The sequence below is a fragment of the Adiantum capillus-veneris genome, chromosome 8 (genome assembly GCF_014529385.1).
Source record: "Adiantum capillus-veneris isolate H3 chromosome 8, ASM1452938v2, whole genome shotgun sequence".
Classification (NCBI taxonomy): domain Eukaryota; kingdom Viridiplantae; phylum Streptophyta; class Polypodiopsida; order Polypodiales; family Pteridaceae; genus Adiantum; species Adiantum capillus-veneris.
In genome coordinates this window covers 126759834-126779554 of record NC_140938.1, presented here as the reverse complement: position 1 = coordinate 126779554, position 19721 = coordinate 126759834, and the positions used below count along the sequence as shown (strand labels likewise).

General features: G+C 43.0%; 1 pseudogene; it reads left to right on the top strand.

Moving 5' to 3' along the window:
• The first annotated feature begins 1579 nt into the window (after positions 1 to 1579).
• Positions 1580 to 2449, top strand: LOC147452926 (uncharacterized; annotated as a pseudogene).
• The last annotated feature ends 17272 nt before the right edge of the window (positions 2450 to 19721 follow it).

Sequence of the window (19721 nt, the reverse complement as noted above, 5' to 3'; positions counted from 1 at the left end):
CCCCAAAAGAACAACCGCCAAGATCCTCCTAGAGCTTCTTTGGTTGAAATCCAAGAGGAGGAGATTCACCAAACTCACCACAAAGGATCTCCTCTATGCCATGCTTGGGGAAAGGTAAGAGAACATGATGCTTTTATTCTCTTTGACCCTGGTTCTACTCATACCTGCACATCATCCAATGAACTCATGAGATGTGGTGTGCCCTCGCTTATCATCCCTGCTAAAAAGAAACAAGAACTTCATTGGCCTGCTCTTGTAAGCAGGGCATTCAAGGTGATGTGCTATGGGATTTGCCCCAAGGTTGCATGCAGCTTGTGGACTAGAAATTACCTCGGGAGTCTATGTCCTCTCATGCAGCCAGCAACAACAACAACGTTAGGTTTTGCTCGCCTCTTGTTGCAAATGAGCAAGGTGTGACACTCATGCAGCTCCAAATGCAGCTTAATGTAGCGAAATGATCCCAAGTGGAGTGGGCGTGCTCAAGCAGTAGAGAGTGTACATGTTCAATGGGAGAGACATACCTCGAAGAGAAGAGGGTGGTTACTGCAATCATCCTTGAAGTAGCCAAGCTTGCACAGTAGAAGCTATAAGCACAGTAGACCTTGAGGATGCACGCGCGCGTGAGAGAGAGAGGGGGGGAGGGGGCACGGTGTTTGAAACTGCCAACTACTCATGAAAGAAAGTGGATGTGTGAAGGCTGAATTTTTTAGTATAACATTTTTTAGAATATAAATTTGGACATCTGAAATATGGCACCAGTGAACGCACCCCCAATGTCATGCTATGCTATTTAATTATATCACATATATAGCTTTCCACCTATTCATGCTTTCACCCTAAGAGTCCCTACCTGACTAAAGAGGCTTCTCCAAGGATTGCTCGTCCCTGCCAAGTGAACCCATCTACTTTGACAATGATGTCACACCCATACAACTTGAGCATAGCAAACTATGCTGCGTTTCTTGATGTTGGGGTGGAATTTCTCCTTTTCCCCTTGCCCCCAACTAGCGTTTTTGATTGCCAGGCTGAAAGTTTATAGAAAACTGGCTATTTTTCCAGGTTTTGCACTATTTTTCTATGTTTTGGGGAGGAATTTTTCCTTTTCCCCTTGCCCTCAATTGACATTTTTCATTGAAAGTTTATAGAAAACTGGTTATTTTTCCAGGTTTTGCACAGTTTTTCTCTGTTTTGGGGCGGAATTTTGTCATTTCCCCTTGCCCTCTACCGGCATTTTTTATTGAAAGTTTATAAAAAACTGGTTATTTTCCAGGTTTTGCACTATTTTTCTCAATTTTGGGTCGGAATTTTGCCTTTTTCCCTTGCCCTCAATTGGCATTTTTTTATTGCCAAGCCGAAAGTTTAGAAACTAGGTTGTTTTTGACCCAATGCGGCTACTAATGGTAATGGTAATGCTGAGGATGATGGAAGTGGTGTTGTAAATAGTGTTAGTGATGGTGAGGACGAGCAAACCTTCTCTCGCCTACACCTTCACCACCTGCTACAATTTCTTGACGAACATTTCAAAGATGTATCTGCCAAATTTGAATGGGTAAAGCAGGAGGGCCGTGTCTCATACAACATGCTTTGGGCATTCCTTGCTCCGGGCGTTGAGGTTTGTCGTCTCTGCAACATCTATGGTCAGGCTTGCCATGCTGTAATAAGTGAGAAGGGAAAGTATGACCATAAAATATGGGCACCATATGAAAATGGGTTTAAGATCAAGCTCAAGATCGTGGACTTCGATGGCAAAAGCTACCACCACTGCACCATGACCTACAAGATTGGTGAGGTGTCGTTCACATCTTTGCATGTCTGTCCATGGTCTTTCCTTCCAAGCTAAGAGAGGGAAAACATGGTGGAATTTTGCCTTTTCCCCTTGCCCCCAATAGGTGTTTTTTTTTGCTCCACCAAAATTTTATAAAAAACTGGTTATTCCTCCAGATTTTGCACTATTTTTCTCTGTTTTGGGGCAGAATTTTGCCTTTTCCCCTTGCCCTCAACCAGAATTTTTTATTGCCAAGCCGAAAGTTTAGAAAATAGGTTGTTTTTGCACTATTTTTCTCGAATTTGGGGCAATGCGGCTATTGACGGTGATGGCAATTCTCAACATGATGGAAGTAATGGTGTTCGTAATGGTGAGGAGCAAACCTTCTCTCGCCTACACCTTCACCACCTGCTACGGTTTCTTGACGAATATTTCAAAGATGTATCTGCCAAATTTGAATGGGTAAAGCGGGAGGGTCGTGTCTCATACAACGTGCTTTGGGCCTTCCTTGCTTCGAGCGTTGAAGTTTGTCGTCTCCGCAACGTCTCTGGTCAGACATGCCATGCTGTGATAAGTGAGAAGGGAAAGTATAACCATGAAAGTTGGCCACCATATGAAAATGGGTTTAAGATCAAGCTCAAGGTCATGGACTTCGACGACGAAAACTATGCCATCGCACCATGACCTACAAGATTGGTGAGGTGCCGTTCACATCTTTGCATGTCTATCCATGGTCTTTCTGTTCAAGCCAAGAGAGGAAAAACATGGCGAACCACCTAGAGAAGCGTGTACAACTCTTTTACAATTATGTAGTAAAGGAGCCTTTTCTGTTCATGCATTTTCATGGCTCCTGGGGTACTACGAAAGAAATTCCAACGAATGCTTTCAGTTACATCGGGTAAATGTCGACGGACAGGTGATGGTGGATCTGCTCAGCTTGGCCAAGGCAAACACAGATGGGTAATGCACAGCCATCGTTTGAGTTGCTGAGAGGCCTTGGGGAAAAGGATACAGAAGAAGAGAAATACTTATTGCCAAGCTCGCACAAATTTTCTCGATTTTTGGGCGGAATTTCGCCTTTTCCCCTTTCCCCCAACTGGCGTTTTTTATTGCCACGCCGAAAGTTTATAGAAAAATGGTTATTTTTCCAGGTTTCGCGCTATTTTTCTCTGTTTTGGGGCGGAATTTTTCCTTTTGCCCCTCAACTAACATTTTTAATTGAGAGTTTATAAAAAACTGGTTATTTTTCCAAGTTTTGCACTGTTTTCCCTATTTTGGGGCAGAATTTTGTCTTTTCCCCTTGCCCTCTACCGGCATTTCTTATTGAAAGTTTATAAAAAAACTGGTTATTTTCCAGGTTTTGCACAATTTTTCTTTGTTTTGGGGCAGAATTTCACCTTTTTTCTAGGCCTTCATTCCCATGGCAACACTTGCTCACATATGGATGATTATGTTTTTTTTGCAATCACATGCAATGCATGCTATACCCTATGGATATTGCAAATTCATGATCAAGAAAAGGATATTCAGATATGCACTTACATCCAAAGATGTGAAGAGAACCGACACTAGCCATGCACTGACCACAAGCTAAGACCCTCTCCATGTTGGTATCACATGTTATATATGCCAACATTAAGACATCCTACAAAAATCAAAGAAAATCTTTTGCTGCAAGAGTGGTACCTTGATATACAAAGCTTTACTTGTCCCAAATGGTCCTCCATGTAGTACTAGGGACACTCCTCAGGAGTATCTACTCCATAGGTGATACGAAAGTCTATGTCATCTTTGTAGTCCAAATAAGTACTAGATGGATCTGCTATGATGGTTACGCAATAAGTGGGGCATGCATTAATGTAGGAACTCATGGTGAGTCTGTCTAGGCTAGGGTGGTCTATTTTTCATTATGCATTTAAGCACTAGGAAATCCTTAGCTTGATGGACATACCTACCACATGCATTACAAGTCACATTATACTTTGCTCTAAAGGTAGGGCATTCACTGGTGGTATGTGGTCCCAAGAAAGCAAAACACCATTGTTGCTCCCTTCTTAAATACATGTGATTATTTTGTGGAGTACAATTACCGCTAAGGATTTCTTGGATAGCCTTGGTGAGACTGGCCAAAGCCATCTCAAATATCTTTGGCTCTTTCATGATTGGATTTATGGCCAGTGGCTCATGCCCAACCTCTTATGAGTTGGTAGATTTTGGCTCAACAGAAACTCTTTCTTCTTCAATTATTAAATTGTCTTCCAATTGGATTGCATTGGTGGTGACTACTTACCAATTAGTGAACCTCTAATGACTAGGCCATTATAGACATCCTCATTTCACAGTCCCCTAATGAATCTTTCAAGCATTTGGTTATTGTTAAAATGCTCATTTGGATTACAACAAGAATTCAAATTCTTTAAGCAACTAATAAAGTCTCTCACCAATTCATCTTACTCTTGTTGGGCTTTCTGGAGCTGAGATTTCTACGTCACAAGGCACTCCCTCTCGTATGTACTCTTTCAATAAAAATATATTAAGAGTATGATAGTGCATGCACTCTTCATTACTTAGGGTTATATACCATCCCTTGCCTTTCCACTTAGAGTCAACCTTAATCCTTCCACTTATGTAGTTGATTGTGCTCCTCCAGGGAATCACATACGTGTTCAAATACCTCTATATGCTTTCTAACATCTCTGTCTCCATTGAATTTTTGTGTGAGCTTGGCCACTGTACTACCTTGCTTGTAAGACTCTATCAGGAATTCTACGCATACTTTCAGCAATAGATCAATCGATAGCTTGAGCAAATGTTGCCAAATTACCTTAGTGAGCAGGTATAGTGAGCACATATAGAGTTGCCAACAAGTTACCTTAGCGAGCAGGTATAGTGGGTAGACGTGCTTCCGCGACTACATGTGGAATGGGGGTTGGCATTAGGTTAGGCATACGAGGTGGTTCTTGGGTCCCAGGCTTGGTACAATGTTGTGCCATCTGATGGCCCAAAGTTCATATGTGTGGCCTCACGCCTACCAATTATGGGATATGATGTGTTAATGTCAACTTGTATGGCTTCTCTCATATGCTCTATTGTCAATCGCAAAACTCCCTTTGTGATAGGGTGGTTATGGCTCTCGATGTCATGAAAAATCGGGTCCATTTGTTCTCAAAACAAGCAAGTAATAGACAGTACAAGAACACTCTTGAAGAAAACTTGGACTTTGACTACAGTCAAAAGGGGCCTTGGAGTTTCATTTTTAGAGCTCAACATATGCCGATGAACATAATTGATGTAATTGACTTCCATATCTAAGAAGTCTCATTGGCCGGTCCGTTATTGCTCTCATTGAGCACGAACCATTTTTGCAGATAAGATGTTTGCCACATTTACTTCTCTTAATTACAACCTACTTCAATCTAGAATGAATAGGCTTAACCCAACAATGGCCATCATAACTTTGATCCATCCCCAATAGTTTGGGAACACCATCTGGCATAGGGTCCAGCTCATAAACACAATCCCCATTGTAGACTTGGGGAACTTCAACAACCTTCTTCTTAACTAAACACCTAGAAATCATTCGGGTCAGCTTTGGGTACTTGTGGCTATTTAGCACAATGTGCTTCAAACTATGTGTTTTGTCCACCTCGTTTGAACACGAAGATATTGAGAGCGAAAGTGCCAAACAGACCAGTGGCCTCTAAACCAAGACTATGCACGCTGGATCATCATGGGAGATAGACAATAGGGGCACCGCCTAGCTTGGGACACGGCTAGGATGCAGATGCAAATAGCCAAGACAATAGGAATGACACACCGTTTAGTTGAGCCAATGAGAAAACATTTCAAGATACATGGATTAGGAGGAGCACACTCAACACGGTGATATATGTGGCACAAGTGAGTGATCTATGTTGTAGATCGTTTGACAGGGATCGTTGGCTAGTGGAGGCATTGTAGCATGAGACATTTGACAAAACCGAGACAACATGAATTGCAAAAACCGCTAGCGAGCATATCCCCAAATGGAGATCTAGGGAGAGAGAGACAATAACACAAAAGCATGAGGAGATCAAACAAGTTTCTTAATGATACTTACAATGGTGGCTTTGAGATGACACCAACATCCATGAAGGGGGGGGGAAGAGAGAGAGAGATATACGTTCTGCTCTTAGCACTTGCTTAAAGCTTGCTAAGTGGTCGTATGGATCCCCTGATCCACTATATTTTCTGATCCATTTTTGAAAATCAACTGGTCTGACGTGTCTGTTTGGTTCAACTTCCGATCTCGTGACAGTTGGTCCTGTTCTGAGTCCTTCAAACCAGTCTATTGGAAAAAGTGACTCATGTAGCCCTAGACTGGCATTAGTGTCACCCGGTTTTCTGCATGATGAGGTGGTTTCTGGTTTCTTAATGTTACTCTCATATGATCTCTCATGGTGTTCATCTCTTGGAATTGTTTCTGGTCCTTGGCCCAATATCCAATCCCTTATGGAATATCCTTGATATTTGGTTTGTTGTACCTCCTCAGGAGCCATCATAACAAAGTTGTTGTTATAACAATCCCTAAATAGGTAGATTGATAGGTCTGATGATCCCTTATCCTTCATCTTGAAGAGATAGATGATCTCCATGGCTGTTAGTTGTCCTGATTTGGCATGCGAAGTCCACAAAATATCTTTTACATTTCTATCCTCCCAACAATAGACTCCGATCCTAGGATTATCCGTACTAAGCCGTTTCAAAGGCTTCAAATCTACTTGCCTGTATCCCTTGAATTATAAGGTTGGTGGTCCTTCTTTTGCTGGCATATCTGGGACTATGGTATTTACTTCTAACCCCCATTTGTATATCACGTCAAGGTTTTCAACTTGTAAATACTGAGTTCTGTTTCTGTCCATGTACATTTTTCCTTGTTTGTTTGCCCTGATTTCTTCTTTGAGCTCAATACCATGGTCATCAATGCAAATAGCATACTCTATGTTAGGATCCAGGTAAACCTGAGATTCATGGCGATTAGTCTTATAAAATGAGAGTATATGCTTATAGCGCATTGTCGTTCCGGTTTCTAAGTGAGTTGAATAGGAAGACATTTTAGATGTCGAATCAGAAAAAGTGTCTGAGACTTCTTCAAGGATAATGTGCAAGAAATTTCCTTGATTAATGCTTTCTTTGGTGGATACTCTACTGGAAGTTTCTCCAAGTATGCCCTGATTTCCTAGTACATGACCAAATCTAAGGTTCATAAAGACTTGCAAATCCTTGGATAGAGTACTTACCTTTGTATTGATTTGTTGTCAATTTCCACTTGACTGGATTGCACTTTCTGTCAAGCTACCAATTCCTCGTTTGGAACTTGATTCCTGTACAAATTTGATCAAGTTAGCTATTCTTCTATAAAGACAGTATAGTTTTGCTAGCTGTTGTGATTGGTCTATGTGTATGACTGCAAATCTAGCTAATCGAGTCAACCGTTGCAATTTTCAAACGCGACTTTGGCGAAAATCAAAGGATTATTTTGCAACTTGGAAACTGAGTGAACATGTACCAATTTGGATCTGATTGAACCCAAAATTGCCCGGTGGCTTTGTAGTATGTTGGTCTAACGTTGTACAAGTTCAAAAGTAAAAAATGGTGGCTCTATGTAGCATTAGTAAATAGTCGCAGTTATTTACTTTTGTTAGTTTTTTATACTTTTTGGCTTGGTTTGCCAAGTATACAACCTGTTAAGGTCCATGGACAAGTTTCAGCAAGTTTGGACAAAATCTGTTAAAGTTTATCAATTGTTTCGTGTTCGCAGACTCTGATTTCAAGAATCTGGCTTAAGTCTCACTTTTGTGATCCAAATTTCACCAAAATTGTTTTCTGTGGTCTACTTGATACGCTTGACCTTGTGGTATAGTCAAATTTGCAAACTTGTCAATTTTTGGAGCAGATGTAAATAATCGCAATTATTTACTTTGGCTATTTTTTTTGCAAGTTTTTGTCCCAACCTTTGCACAGATCTGTTAAGCACCTCAACTTAAGGTCTCTAGCCAAGTTTCATCAAGTTTGGACAAGTTTTGGTCAAATGGTCATCAATTTTTTGTCCGCAGACTAACTTTGCAAATTTGGTCACAATTTTCAATCCAATTATCCAAATCTTACCAAATTTGGTTTGTGGGCTTATTACAACATGGTAAAACAAGCGGTATGCTAACTTGGTCAAAAAAGTTGAAAAATGGAGTAGATATAAATAATCACGATTATTTACAACTGAAAACTTTTTGCATCTTTTTGGTCAACTGAGCATGTACACATGTTAATCACATCAATATAAGCCTATGAATCAAATTTCATCAAGTTTGGATAATTTTTTTTCCAATTTACACTCAAGATTCAAAAAGACAATACAAACTTTAGTTTTTACCCAGCTTTATGGCACTGCCTGAATACTCTCCTCCATAATAGAGTAAATAGATTATTGCCACGTGGAACTGCCTGAATACTCCCTTGCATAATAGAGTAAATAGATTGTATCATTGTTACTAGTATGTGACCCGCACGTTGCTGCAGTTAAGAAGAAGGTACACCTCAATCATGAAGACCTTACTCTCTTTCATTCCATAATGACATGTAAACTCATGGGATTCTCTTTTGAGGTTTTGAAGGCCTTCCATACATGCATCGTGCACCAATTACTAATCTAGCTACTTACTTTATGGCAAGGGCTTACAACTCATACACTGTAACTATTTTCACATTCTAACCAAGTGTAAACTTTCCTTTTCAGTACATCCTGCACACAGGAGAGATTCCTGACAGCATGAGTGAGGCCTGATTTACCTCATTCCCAAGGAGGGTGGCTCCTTGGATGAGATTCGACAATGGCGGCCCATCACCACCCAATTCTCATGTGGAGGGTAGGAGGAGGAGGGGAGGAGGGGGGGGGGGGGGGGGGGGGGGGGGGGGGAGAAAGAGAGAATTGGTAAGGGTAAATACCCATGAAGCAAGTGATAGCTATCGGTGGGAACTCTCTCTCTCTCTCTCTCTCTCTCTCTCTCTCAGTGTCCTCGTCTTGAGTTCAAAATTCATCAGATAGATCTTAAAGGTCTCTTGGCATACTCCTCAATGTCACACATTCCCTTCAGGCTCTATGTGTGTGTGTTATAGAGAGCTATAGGGCATCCAACAGGCCATGGTATGGTTTGCATGAATTTCATTGTAGATCATGAAGTAGGAAATGTTTTGGTTTGCATAAAATAGAGGTGGGGTAGCTTGAGGGGAGAGAGAAAGGAGAAAGGACAAGGGGAAAAGAGAGGAGGTTGACCTTTTGAGTGGAGGAGAGGAAAAGGGACACCCGGCGGGGCAACAGTGAAGAAAAAGGAGGCAAGGTGGGGATGGGTTACCCCGCAGGCATGAGGTGGCCTATTTTACCTTTCTTATATATTTACATAATCATACTTTATTTTTTTCTTACTTTTTCCAATGCTTTTTATCACTCCCTCCCTAAGAGGGGGTTTTCATGGGGTGGGGACGAGAGAAGAGGGGTATGGGAGCTTGGCTTGTGAAAAGCCCCCATCATTAGCCCTCCCCTTTTGGCTAGAGGCATTCATGTCTCTAGCTCATCTGTTTGATCATTATCGTTGGAGGTGGCGGCTAATGGTATGTCCTCATCTGGAATGTCAATTGGTGGAGCCTGGTCAAATCGAAGAAAATAAGGTTTAAGTCGCCAACCATTTACCCTGGTTTTATGAAGTTTTCCATCAGCCTCCATAAGCTGGTAGCTTCCATTGGCATACTTTTTCCTGATGATGAAAGGGCCTTCCCATCGGAGTAGGAGTTTCTTATCCTTGCGCGTGTCGAAGCGATTGTCGTAGCGGAGCACCAACATTCCTTTCTTCAATTCTTTTTTCCGGAGATGCTCGTTAAAACTAACCCGTCTATGCTCTGCTTGTGCTGCATAATAATTTATTGCTTCTTCTCTGTCCAGCTACAGTCTTTCCAAGTTGATGATGTGATCTCTCAAATGCATGTTGGGCTGTTGAAGTTGGCTTGCCATTACTCTGAGACTTTGTAGTTGCACTTCAATGGGCAAGATTGCTTCCTTACCAAATACTAGATGATACGGTGTGAGTCCCAAGGATGTACGAAATGAAGTTCTGTAGGCCCATAAAGCTGGTAGAAGATACTTATCCCAGTCTCCAGGATGATTGTTTACCTGCTTGGTAATAATTTTAGAAACCATTCCATTTACCTTTTCAACTAGGCCATTACATTGAGGGTAATATGGTGAAGAGTGCCTCCTTGTAATGCCCAGTTTCTGCATTAATTCTCCTACCAAGTCTGCTCTGAAACCTGGCCCTCTATCAGAGATGATCTCTAAAGGTGTGCCAAACCTACAGCATATGTGCTCGTAGATAAATTTAGCTACCTCTACCGCTGTGATTCTAGTGGTGGCTGTAGCCTCTGCCCATCTAGTCATGTAGTCGACCCCCATGATAATGTAGAATTTTCCTGAGTTGGCCCTAGGTAATGGCCCAATGGCATCGATACCCTATTTTTCAAATGGGCCATATGAGAGAATAGGTGTCTGTGGTTCAGGCATAAGTGACCTAGTGCCGGCCTTTTGACACAACTTACATGTTTTGCACCAGTGGTGTACATCACGGTTGAGGCTAGGCCATATGAAGCCTGCCTGCAAGATTTTCCTACTTGTTATGTCTAGGGCAAAGTGACCACCACAAACCCCGTCGTGACAGCTATCAATTACTCCCGTGATTTCGTGAGAGAGAGGGACCTTCCTGAGTATTTGGTCCTTACCGTTACAGTACAAACCATCATTGATGAGTCGATACCTTGTGGCCTTCCGCGTCAGCCATTGCTTCTGTCCCTTTGCTAAATCTGATGGGCATTCCCCTGTTTCCAAAAAATGCATTATGTCAGGCAAGGCATCACTGCCTTGAAATAGAGGGAGCTTTAGTTTTATTGATCCAACCACCACTTCCTGTAGTCTTTCACTTGCTAGGGCATCTGCTTCTTGGTTTTGAGCCCTTGGGATATGGTGTATTTGAACTTCTTCAAACTTACCCAACAAGGTTTTTACACCACTTAAGTGAGTCCTTAAACTAGGATTCTTGCATGTCCATGCTCCATTTACTTGCCTTACCAGAAGTAGAGCATCCCCAAATACATTAAGGCGTTGTACACCTTGCGAGACGCACCATTGTAGACCCTTGGTTAGTGCTGCATACTCAGCTTCATTGTTAGAATGTGAATCTAACAATTGGCCCAACGAAAGTACCTTTGTCCCTTTGTCATCAAAGACCACTATGCCTGCAGCTGCTTTGTCGGACGCTCGCTTGTAGGCTCCATCAAAGTAGAGAGAGTATGCTCCTTCTACCATCGGTGGTACTAGAGGTAATCGGACTTCTCCTTCCTTAGATTGCTTCTCCTTCCCTTCAAAGACTTGGTAGGTCATGAGTCCCCCCAAACTTGCCCTTGTTGTGCTTTCTACCTGTACCGTGTAGTCAAACTCTTGCAGACAAACTAGCCATTTAGTAATTCTAGCAGACACATCCATGTGTTGTACAACATAGGGAAATATTTCATCCGTGGTTAGAATCACAAATTGCTTAGGCAGCAAATATGACCTAAACTTTGTAGTTGCAAATCTAAGAGCTAGGACTAAGTGTTCCACATGGGTGAAACCTTTCTCTCCTGCTGTCATCATTCGACTAGAGAAGTAGATTGGCCTCATGAAAGATGTCGTCGTATCCTTTTGGAGTAGCACAGCCCCTAATGAGTCATCACCAACACTTGAGGTGACATAGAATTTTTCATCCCACTTAGGTGGTGAGATAGTTGGCAGAGTGGCTAAGACCTCCTTTACCTTGTTGTAGTGATGTTCGCTTTTCTCGTCCCAAGTGAAAGTTGATCTTTGAGTGAGTTGTTGCAGTGCTAGAACAAGTTGTGATAGTAGATGTATGAATCTACTTAAGTACCTCACCTTTTGTAGAAAAGAGACCAGTTGACGTGCGGTCGTTGGTGAAGGTAGGGCTATGAGTGCGGACACCTTACTTGGGTCGGCGTTGATACCTTTTGCTGAAATTTCATGGCCTAGTAGAATGACTTTACTCTCCCCAATGTGGCATTTATCCACATTTAATTGCCCACCTAAGCTCTGCAACCTGGCCAAACCTTCAGTTACCTTTGCTAAATGTGAAATATAGGAGCTATATATACAAAAATCATCAATGAACACTCTTATGGATGTTCCAAAGAACGGTTGAAAAACATATGTGACATATCTTTGGAATGTGGCAGGTGCATTTGTGAGACCAAATGGCATAACCCTGTATGCAAAACAACCCCATGGCGTGATAAAAGTGGTTTTTAGCTGATCTTCCAAGGCTATGCGTATTTGAAAGTATCCAGAATAACCATCACAGACGGTATAACATTCAAAACCCGCTACTTCATTCAGAATTTCATCCAAGAAAGGGAGAGGAAAGTGGTCTCTCTTTGTAGCTGCATTTAGTGGTTTGTAGTCAACACAGACCCTCCACTTACCATTCTTTTTAGGCATCACCACTACGGGTGACACCCATTCTGAGTTTTCTACAGGATAGATGAATCCCGCCTCCAGCAGTTTCCTTACCTCGGCCAAGAGTGCCTTTTCTTGTATGACCCCCAATCATCGTAGCTTTTGCACAACTGGTTTTACCCCTTCCTTCAGCTTAATATGATGTTCCACCACTGTAATGCCTGTGATTCTTTCATAGTTGTCAATGAACAGGTTAGGAAATCCCATCAACATTTCCAAAAAACTATCTTTCTCCTCAAGTGTTAATTCCGTAGACAACATACCCTTCAACCTACTTCCTCCTAGGCCAAGTGATTTGCTCTCCTCTTCATTGGGTTGCCCTTTTGGTGATGGATCACCAGTTGTGCTTACCCTTTGTGGATCCTTCATAATGATACCCATCACATCAATGGAACTGTCACTTTCGTCGGTGGATGTGGTCTCCTCCTCAGAACTGGAAGATTCGCTAGTGGTTTCATCTGCCGATGTTTCCATATTCATTTGCTTCTGCTTGCCAATCCTCATGTCGTAGTAGATTGTCTCCCCTTTCTTACCGGTCATGCGTAGAAGGCCAGTACCCCAGTCCTGTTTTGCCTTCATGGCCATCAACCATGGCCTTCCCAAAATTAGTGGATAGCCCTCCCCCTTAGTAGGCATTACAAAAACATCTACCTCTACCTCAGTGTTGAAAGCTTTGATTTTCACGGCACTTACCACACCCACACACTTAACTTTTGCGTTGTTTGCCATCTTTGCCTTGCATGGAGAAGGCCTGTCAACCTCGAGCCCTAATCGAAGCATCATAGCTTCGCTCATTACACAGATTTGTGCACCTCCATTAATGTAGGTGTTTCCAACCCTCTTTCCTTTTATGTTTACATCGACAATTGGAAGGATGTCATCCATATTGCATCCCGAAATTGCTCCGGCTACCTTTGTTTTGGAGCGTCTTGTACTTACCATTTTAGACCATTGTCGCTTTACTTTTGGTGCAAGATGTAGCAGTTGTGGCCATGTAATCTTCGGTCCTTGCTCTGCCACATCCAATGTTAGATCATAGGGCTTAGAACTTTCCCCTAGCTGGAAGTCGGTGATGCCCAATTTCCGTCGTGGCCTGGATGGCCTCTTGCTAGTTTCTCCTCTCATGCTTCTCTCATCATCTGATTGTGTAGCTTTCTCCCTCCTAGCTCTTTTCACAGTCATGGCTTCAAGTGGTTCTAAAAAGGTTACCTTCTACTTACCCTTGTCCCTCTCCTTTGCTTTGGGTGGATCCACTACTATGGCTTTTCCTTTCTCTTTTAGCCTTATGATGTTTACAGGGCGATCAGGTGGTGAGGCTGGTGGAAGAGGTGGGATGGATGCTTGTAGTGGTGTCTGGGGTGGACGTAGAATTTGTGTTGGTGGGGGTGGTGCTCGGGGTGGGGGTGTTCTTTCTCTAGGGGGTGACAATTGGTTCCTCCTACCTCCTCTATTATTGTTTTGTCGTGGTTTGGGACAATAGTACATACCGTGACCGTCTTCTCCGCAGTTGTTGCAATGATACTCCCTGTTTTGTCGTCGTGCTCTTCCAGGGTCTTGATCTCTTTCTTGACTCCTCCCTTGTTGTATTAAGTGGACAGACAAATTCTGCAGTTGGTCATCTCTTACCCCAAGAGCCGGTGGTGGTGGTGGAATGGTGGTTGTCGTAGACGCGATGTTCCTGATTCTGTTGACTCGGTTTCTTTGGCTTTCATTCGCAGCTTCTTGTCTTTAAGGCGAGCAATCTCAATGGCTAACTCGTACGTAGCCGGGAATCTACCTTTCACCTTCTCCTTGAGAAGCGGCCATAAGCCATGCGTGAACCGATCTTTTTTTAGGAAATCGGGTGCAGCTTCCCCCCTAGCCAGTGACTCAACCCACCGTTCCCATAAATCCACAAATTTAGACTCATAGGTGGCATATTCTAAAAGACCCTCCTGCTTCAAGTCTCTCAACTTGTCCCACAACTTTTCTGAAGTGGTACCTCCCCCAAAGCGCCTCTTAAAAGCGGTTTTTAAGGGTTCCCAGTCATCCTTGGTTGCTTGTGGAAGTGCATTGTACCATGATTTAGCTTCTAGCTTCATGAGATGCTTAAATATTCTAACCCGGGATTCATCCGTATCTTTGTTGCTCCCTACACATGCTACTTCAAAGTCATCTAGGAAGTCTGTTACCAAATCCTCCCCCTTCTTTCCTTTAAATATTGGAAATGCTACACTTGCCATGATTACTGAGAGAGAGCTAGAAAGACACACTGCTTAACTTGCAAAAGTTTTTTCTTCTTTACAAGGAGGCGTGTATACCCTCTTATACTAGGACATAGATTAAAACTTCAAACGGTACATTGCCTTGTACCAAAGGTAAGACAAATGGTTGATCTGATGCCAGAACCTCCAAAAACCGCTCCCCACCCGGCATGGTGTCAATGACGTGCTGGTAGTGAGCCTTCAAATCCAGTATTACCTTGATTGAGCGTACACGTGTTGGTATGTGTGATCTGTCTTGAGGTAGGTTGTACTGATTCATGTGAAGCTTAGAGGTGCTTAGTCACTATCCAAGCTTGTGGGAGAGGGTGGTGTTCTTTCGTGAAACAAACTCAGTAGATCCCTAGTTTCTCTAGTGAGAGTGTGAGCCAATGCTTCCGTTATCTGTGCTGCAGCATCAAGTGCGACTTGAAAACTGACTGTGATAATTACCTCGGTGACTTGAGTTACCCGATTCTCAAAGTAGAATAGTGTTGATTCTCTATTGTGTAGAGCTCCTTCCATTTTGTTGTTGTGGGTTGGTTGTAGGTTGCGGACATGGTTTTGACCTTCTCCTTCTTCTTCTTGGCACTTGGCCTATGTATATCCACTGGGTTTGGCGTGTTGGTTGACTCTCCCACTGCAAATCGATTACCGTTACGCCTGGCACTCGAGCTTCGATGGAGATGCGGAGTTCGTCTAGTTGTGCTTGGAGCTCTTCTTCTTCTGTCGTCCAATTAGCAAATCCTGCTAGCCATTCATCCATTCACAATAGTTTAGGGGTTTCAGTCTTGTAAACTGAAGGGTTTCATGAAAAGATCCTCAGTGGGGGCACCAAATGACGGGAGCAAAGCGAACCCCGAACCCCGACGGCCTCTAAAACACCGGGGACCGAATGGCGCGCCTCGAGCTTGTCATGGTAAAGCAAACAGGGGGCACCACCTAGCTTCAACGGCTAGGACGCAAACAAGACACCACCATAACAAAGTTTTCATCCAAGAGAGATGGATGCTTGGGAGTAATGATGAAAAGGAAAGGGAATGAGATCAAATGAGAGAGCGAGAGAGAGAGAGTGAGGGAGGGGGTATAGCGGCTTAGTACTTAGGCATCACAAAAGGATGGCGAATCCGCACACCCTTCACACATACACAAGCTCACTCCAAAACACAAGACTAGGTGGCGATTCCGCACACCTCACATGGGCAAAACATTGCAAGAAAACATACTCACAAAACCTCAAGCTTTATTTAGAGAATTAGGCGATGAAATGGGGAGCATAGGATAGGGGAATGAGAAGGGAGAGAGTGGTAGAGCACATAGCGGATAGGTGGGAGTTGATGGCGAAGACTCGCACGAGGATTATGGCCATCATCCTTCATTTAGTTGCCCTTCATCTTCCATAGCCAAGGGTGTAGAGGTCATGCTCAAGATAAGCATGGTGATTGTGGTGATGGTGATGGTGTGGGTGTGTGTGTGTGTGCACTAGGCACACACAGTGCATAGTGTGTTCTTTGGTGATGTTGTGTGTATCTTTAGTGTGATGGTGACCCCTCTTTATATAGGGGAGGAAGGGGGAGGAATTCTAGAATTTAGAAATGAAGAAATCATTATCTACATAGGCCATTTGACTGTGGGCCCCACTTGTCTGGCTGTGTGTATATGTGCCAGAACAGCAGTCTCATGACAGAGAGACTAAGAGAGAGAGAGATGGGTTGATGAAAAAAAGTGAGAGGTGACATGGAGAATAAAGTAATTACAAGAGGGGAGAGAGAGGAGTGTGTTCAGAGGTGAATCTATGTGCAGATGTGTGTGAACACAAGAAAAATCAGGTAACCACTGGGTGGGGATGGGTCTGTGGGCACCTTTTTTAGTGAAACTGAGTGTGTGTGAGTGTGGGGGAGGTTATTTAGCTACAAGACAAGAGACATGGCGCCCTTTAGAGAGAGAGGGGGGTATTTGGATCATGGGATATGATAGGAGAGAGAAAGAGGGGGTGGGGTATACTATTTTGGAAGATAGGGTAAGTTGCATGTGAGTTAGGGTGCATTATTGGTGAGTTATAATGCATTATTGGTGAGAGGTGGGGTAGCTTGAGGGGAGAGAGAAAGGAGAAAGGACAAGGGGAAGAGAGAGGAGGTTGACCTTTTGAGTGGAGGAGAGGAAAAGGGACACCCGGCGGGGCAACAGTGAAGAAAAAGGAGGCAAGGTGGGGATGGGTTACCCCGCAGGCATGAGGTGGCCTATTTTACCTTTCTTATATATTTACATAATCATAATTTTTTTTTTCTTACTTTTTCCAATGCTTTTTATCACTCCCTCCCTAAGAGGGGGTTTTCATGGGGTGGGGACGAGAGAAGAGGGGTATGGGAGCTTGGCTTGTGAAAAGCCCCCATCACTATCAAGATATAGATACAAGATGTGCACAACTTGTAAACTCGCTAGTTTTCTAGTGTAATATAGAGAGGATTGTCACTTTGGTAAAACCATTTGTAGACCTTTTGTGAACTATTGATAAAGACTCTTTTACCTTTGGCCAAATTTATTGGTATATGTCAGAGGCCTTACGCAAGGTAAAAGAGCACATTGGCTTAGTGCAAAGGACAAAGCTACCATAATCACCAATTGCCAACAAGCAATGGGTACAATTGCATATGCCGTTGCATGGTTTGGCAATTGTATTGGATCCTAGACTCCAAATGCATCAGCAATCTACCAATAAAGAAGTGATGAACGACTTCAAAATAGTGTGCTCCCAACTCTTGAGACATGAGGATGGGAAAATAGCTTTTTATCCGCGAGTTGATTATGCTAGCAAAACTAGTATGTTTCAAGATCCATAGCATATAGATTCCATTGCCAAAACAAGAGCGTCTCTATGGTGGAAGGAGTATGGCAGGGAGAAAGTGGAGCTGCAACACATTGAAGTAATGGTTTTTTTCAATTTTTGCATCAAGTGGAAGTTGCAAAAGAACTGGTCGGCATTCAACTTTATGAATATGAAAAAACAAAACCAGCTTCATCCTAAATGAATTGTTGATTTGGTGTATGTTTTCTACAGCATGAGACTTATTCTTAAGCCTCAAAACATTGCAACAAGAGTAGCAAAAAAGTACTATGGTTTCTTCCAAACACATGAAGCTATCGCTACAAAAGTTGATAACAATGATGATATGAAATGGGGGATAGCCTCAAAAATCTCAGATATAGATGAAGTAGACGATATGGTTGGTGTGTTTGATGCCGATGATGATTTGTGATTTAAGCCTAGTAACTTTTTCTCATTTTGATAGCAGTGCACGATGGTATACAACGCATTGCTACTTGATGTTCACCTCTCTCTCTTTCTCTCTCTAAAGTTTTATAAACAATTTTGCAATAAGATTTGCAATTACAGTTTGATATAGAACAATGTCTTTTGGAGAATACAAATAGGGGGAGATGAGAGGTCAAAATGTACTTTTGATGTGCACCAAAAATTTTATACAACACATTGGATTCTTGAGAAAGAGACGGGTGGAAGTGACAGGTGGCTTCTTGAGAAAAGAGACAGGTGGAAGTGAGGGGGTGACTTAAGACAATCACTGTGCTAGTTCATCTAGTAGGTCATATATCTAGAACTCAAAACTTTTGAGCTCAAAAGACTGGTCTACAGGTCCTTGTTGCAAAGGACCACCCTCCTCTCATAGAGGTCTATACAAAGAGGCATACACTTCAAGATTTTCATGGGTTTCTGCTAACTCCATCTCAAGCTCAATGATTTGGCCATGTATCATGTCAAATGACTCTCCTTGGATAGCAAGGTCTTGTACCTAGCTCGCTAATTCAATGAGTGTCTCTAATTCTTTGGGAAGTATAACTATAGGGTGCTTGCATATAAGCAATGGGTTATTGGCATTTCATGCTACCAATTTTTGCAATCTGAACTTGGCCATTACTAGCATTCCCTCGCCCGCTGATCAATCCACCCGCCTCCCTAGGATGTTTCCCATTTGAATGAAGTAGATACCCATTTGGTGGTTGTTTGGTAAACACCTCTCTCGTCATATGAATCTTTGTATCAATACGCGTGCTAGCCCCTTGTGCTACAAATCTGATAGCTTCACTCGAGCTGTATCTTTTGCATTGCCGTTGGAAAGGGGGAATGGGGGAACACGCCCGGCACAAACACAAGGGCCTCTCTATAGCTCAGGGTATCCACAACACCCCTATCCTCTCGGAAAACACCTTCAAAAACACACTTAACACTAGCAGACCACCACCTACCCAATTTCCACTGCTCACACACTTCACAAACCCACCACACAACACACACCTGCTACCATGGTCTGTCTCCACCCTTACGCACGCACACAACCACTCAATCTCACTCTCTCACACAAAACACCGTCGGTCCAGGGGGTCACACACATCCACGCTGCCGGCACCGAGGGGAAACACTAGAGCAGGAGAAAGAGAAGGGGGGAAGGGGAAACAACAACAAGATGGGGTAACAATGGCTCAATTGCACTTCACCAAGCATGTATACAGGCTTACACTGCCATCACCATGGTATTTTCACAAGAAAATACGAAGGGCTTTGACAGGCACACTCCTCTGTCAGAGAATTCCACTTTGCAAGCTTCAAATGGCACCCAAAAGCCCAGAAAAAAGCCCCTAATTTGATTAAATTTTGACTTTTATAGGGGGTCTTTTCAATTTGAAAAATTTCCCTCTCATTGGTCCATCTGGTACCCTAATTTGGTATCTTTGGGAAGGGGGCACCACCTTGCTTCATCTGCTCTCTCTTCCTCTCTTTGCACTTGCAGGGGTGCAATAGCGATGTTGCTATTGCCCCTAGGTTGTTTTATTTTTATTTTTTTCCTCATTATTTTTACCCCCTTGGGGCTATCGAAACTTTGCACTACCCTTTTGGCTCCTCTTTGACCCTTTTATTGTCCGACTCCCTCCAACCTTCTCTCTCTCTCTCTCTCTCTCTCTCTCTCTCTCTCTCTCTCTCTCTCTCTCTCTCTCTCTCTCTCTCTCTCTCTCTCTCTCTCTCTCTCTCTCTCTTCACTTTGGTCCGGGCCTTCGCCTGGCCTGTCCTTGCTCGGCCCTGCCTTCACCTCTGCTCCTTTGGTCTCCCCTTTTGATC